The sequence below is a fragment of the Microtus ochrogaster genome, unplaced genomic scaffold (assembly GCF_000317375.1).
Source record: "Microtus ochrogaster isolate Prairie Vole_2 unplaced genomic scaffold, MicOch1.0 UNK87, whole genome shotgun sequence".
NCBI lineage: Eukaryota > Metazoa > Chordata > Mammalia > Rodentia > Cricetidae > Microtus > Microtus ochrogaster.
Window position 1 is genome coordinate 903,174 of NW_004949185.1, and position 4,732 is coordinate 907,905.

Here is a 4,732-nt window from a genome sequence, read left to right on the forward strand (position 1 = left end):
AACTAGCTCTGTAGACCAGGCTGGTCTCGAACTCACAGAGATCCGCCTGTCTCTGCCTCCCGAGTGCTGGGATTAAAGGCGTGCGCCACCATCGCCTGGCGGTCACCCACTTCTGAGAGGCACTAGCCTCTGAAGAACCCTGTCTTTGCTCTCTGGGCCCCCCGAAGGCTCACAGCGCCCTACAAAGGTTACGATATATGGGACCCCAGACGGCAAGGTTTCTCCACCACTGAGCACATCTGAGCCCTTAACTCACTAGTGTCTGTGGTGACCAGTGGGGGCAGCTGTGGTTCATCCAGGCTCAGGTCTCCAAGAGCAAGCGCAGCCTCTCCTGCGAGCCTGGGTCTGGTGTGGCCTGAGTCCGGATTCAGCTGGACTGGAAAAAGTAGAGGCAGCAAACACACACACGGTGTCCAGCAGTCCCTGACTTTGCTTCTGCCAAGAACGGAGGGGCAACCTGAGTGCCAGGCGCCTTGTGCATTTCCCCTGCACCTGTGTAAGCCCTGGGAATCCCAGCAGCAGGGGTACGGCTTCCCTGAGCAGGGAAGTTGGCAGGGGCAGAGACAGACAGGATAACAACACCTGAAAAGCCCATCATTTTATTCTTTGAGATAGGTCTGCCACTGAACCTGAAGGTGCCCTTTTGGCTAGGCTCCCAGGATCTGCCTATCTCCACCCTCCATGTTGGAGGCAGGTCCAGCTATGCCCAATTTAATGTGATTGCTGGGAAATCAACTTAGGCTCCTCTTGTGTTCCCAGAAACCTTTCTCAGCCAGTGATTCTTCTCCCTAGTCTCTTGCTTTTTCTGCTTGTTCAGCCGGGTATCCCAGGCCATGGACTAAAACTGCCTATAATTAAGGTGGGTCTTCCCACGCTAATTAACCTAATCTAGATAATCGCTCACAGGTATGCCCAGAGGCTGGCCTAATCAGGACCACCCTTAACCGGCATGCCCAGAGGCTCGCCTAATCAGGACCACCCCTGACTGGCATGCCCAGGGGCTGCCCTAGTAGAGACCACCCCTGACTGGCATGTCCAGGGGCTGCCCTAATCAGGACCAACCCTAACTGGCATGCCCAGGGGCTGCCCTAATCAGGACCACCCCTAACAGGCATGCCCAGGGGCTTTTCTCTAGGTGGTGCTAGAACTTCAGCATCTTTCTTTTTATTTATTTTTGAATTTCTAGACAATCTTACCATGTAGCTCTGTCTGACCTGGAATTCAACGTGCAGATCACGCTCTACTCAAATTCACATAGTTCCACCTGCCCCTGCTTCCAGAGTGCTGAGGTGACTAAGACAGGCAGGTACCACCAGGCTGGAAACAATCATCGTTAAACATCCCAGTGGGTGAGGAGGCAGCCTGAGCTACGTGAGACCCTGTCTCAAAAATGGAAAAGAGATTGGGGAGACGGGTGGCCCAGTGGTCAAGGGCACTTTCTGGGGATTGGTGCTTTTCCTAAGCATCATTTGTGAATTCCAAGTCAGGCATCAGGTGCCTCCGACCCCGGGCGACGTCTGCACTCAGGTGAACGTAGTCACGTGCAAGCGCACACCTACAAATAATTAGAAATAAATCTTTTCTTTCTTTCTTTTTTTCCGAGACAGGGTTTCTCTGTAGTTTTGGAGCCTGTCCTGGAACTAGCTCTTGTAGACCAGGTTGGCCTCGAACTCACAGAGATCCTCCTGCCTCTGCCTCACAACTGCTGGGATTAAAGGCACGTGCCACTACCACCTGGCTTAAAAATAAATCTTAAACTGGGTTATAGTGGTGGTGCATGCATTTAATTCCAGCACTTGGAAGGCAGAGGCAGGTGGATCTTTATGAGTTCCAGTCCAGCCTGTGTTGAAAAAAAAAAAAAAAAAAAAAAAAACCCAAAACAAAACAAAACAAAAACCACCAAAACCACAACCAACAGCAACAGCAACAACAAAGAAAGATTAGGTGTGTTGGTGGATCGCTGACTCAGGCTCCGGGGCAGGGAGTATTTCCAGGGACAGTGTAAGGTCACAGTTGGTAGAAGCAGTTTCCAGGGGCGATAGGTTTCTTTACGACCTCCTTGCTTCCAGAAGGGTCTTTTTCCTCTGCCTGTTTGTCAGCCACAGGCGTTAGTCTGGTCATCTGAGGTCGTAAACAAACTTCTTAGACAAGCCGAAGTGCCTAATCTCCCGCTCGTGCACGTGACCGCCGGACTGCGGCTTCACTTGCCCCCGCCCTGGCTGAGGCTAGCAGCAGCACAGAGGTCCGAGGTGAAGGTCAACTCAGCTGCTGGGAGCAGCGAGTTCAACCAGAAAGAAGCCCCTGTGGGGGGTGTGAGCAACAACTCAGGTCGCTCTCTGGGGACTAGAATCCACTCCAGAGTTTTCCACTTTCTGAAAACATCTTGCCCATCCCTCAAGAAGAAAGAATTTGGCCTTTGATGTTTGTTTGTTTTAAGACAGAATCTCAGCCGCCCAAGCCCTGGCTGGCTTGGAACTTGCTCTGTAGACCGTGCTGATCTCAAATCTGCCTGCCTCTGCCTCTAAAATGTTGGGAATTAAAAAAAAAATTAATTAGCTTATGTGTATGTGTGTGGACCCGAGTATATGTGTGTATCGGTACCACACACACCTAGGCTTCTGAGGAGGCCAGAAGAGGGCATTGGATCCCCGGGAACAGTTACTGGCAGGTGTGAAGTTCCCATGTGGGTGCTAGGAACTGAACTCAGGTCCACTGCAAGAGCAGCAGGTGCCAGGTGCGTCCACCCCTGAGCCACCTCTCTAGTCTCTCCCTCCCTCTGGGGCTTAGGATGTAGCTCTAAGAGCTAAGTGGAGCATGCCTGGAGTGTGTAAGGTGCGGGGTTCAATCCCCTGTAAAATAAATAATCCCACTGAAAAATAAAAACTACTGATTAAAAAGTATTTTCCTTTTTAGCCATTGCATCAGTAGTGGAGAACAAAACGGGATGTTGGAAATTGAATCCTTTTGGGAGAGTCAGGCTCAAGGTCCCCAGACTCCTCCAAGCCTAGAGTAATCCCAGCACTCGGGAGGCCGAGGCAGGTAAATCTCTGAGATCAAGGCCAGCCCGGTTTACAGAGCGCTGTGATAGTCAGGGTGGCTCAGAGAAACCCTGTGGGGGGCAGGGCGAGGTGGGCGAGATTCCCATAATCCTTTGTGTGTCCCCACCTTGTATGTGGGGTAGGGAGAGAGGGAAGAGCCTAGGCATGACACAGTCAAGAGAGTAGACCCAAGACACCTGGTTTGTGTCTTGATCCAGAGGAAGGAGGGACAGGGCAGGGTACCAGCTGCAACCAGGGTCATCTCTGCACCTGGACTTCACTTCTCATCCATTTTGTTCCTTTCTTGCAGGGTCTGGCCCAGTGATGGTCTCCCGTCACTAAGCCTTGTGCCTACTCCAGAGTCCCCTTGGTGGGTTCGCTATCTATGGTTCCATCACAGTCCCCCACCTCCTTACGCTTGGGGTCGCCTTTAACCTCCTCCCTCCAGGTCTATGTAAGCCACACCAGTGCCTTCAAAGAGACTCCGGTCCCTCCAGCCACCGCTTTCAGGGTCCTGTGTTGGGGGTGGAGTGAGCTGCTTGGTCCACAGCAGCTGCTTTGGAGCTCCTGTCTGGTTTTTCTCCACCTTCTGTCTTCTCGGCTGCCTCTAAAGACCAGCAGGGCGGGGGAGAAGGAACCCTCGTTCAGCCTCAGCCTCGTGTGAGCCCTGGATCCCTACTGAACGTTTTTAAATCACACGTTGTCAGAAATGGTGCCCGAGAACTTGGGGTGAGGGCTTTGACATTCCACAGAATTGTGCAAGCAGAAACTGGACCAAAGTAAGGCAGCTTTTCAGAAGGATCTAGGAGTGACATAGGAGTTTTTGATTTTTAGTTTGCAAAACCTGTAAGTCTCTCAGAAGGCAGAAGTCAACGGGAATTCCCTCGTCAAGGTACCAGAGATAAAGGGCCCAGCCCAGTTACCACCCAACTAGTCACCTAAGGGCACCTTTCTTCCTCTACCACCTCCGGCTGCTTTGTTCTGGTTCTGGGAAGTCAGTCCTCCTCCTCAAGGTCATCAGGCTCAAGCCCTAGGAAGTCTTCACCTTCTCCGGTGCAGCCCCCACCCCCAGTGCCCCCTTCTCTTTGTTTGCTTTGTTTGCATTGCTCAGTTGCTGTTTATTTACCTTATTTACCGATCACGTGTTATTGAGAAATAGTTCCACACTGAAGAAAGGCTCAGAATTGATGGAAAGCGATGGAAGACAGGTGTGGAGACCAGCGTCCGAAATCCAAGCAGTCCAGAGCAGAGGCAGAAGGACCGTGAAAATATGGCCAGCCTGGGATGGTGTGCCTTCAAGTCTCTGTGTGTGTGAAACAGAGAGAGAGACATTTTACCTTTTAATCACCATTATTATTATTATTATTATTTATTCTTCTTTTGTTCATTACATCCTGGTCACAGCTGACTTTTTACCTATTTGAGTTGTCCTTTTTTTTTTTTTTCATTTTTTGAAACAGGGTTTCTCTGTAGATTTTGGATCCTGTCCTAGAACTAGCTCTTGTAGACCAGGCTGACCTGGAATTTAGAGATTCACCTGCCTCTGCCTCCTGAGTGCTGGAATTGGGATTAAAGGCGTGTGCCACCACCGCCACCCAGCCAGTCGTTCATTTTTTTTTTTCTTTTTGGAGACAGGGTTTCTCTGTGGCTTTGGAGCCTGTCCTGGAACTAGCTCTGTAGACCAGGCTGGTCTC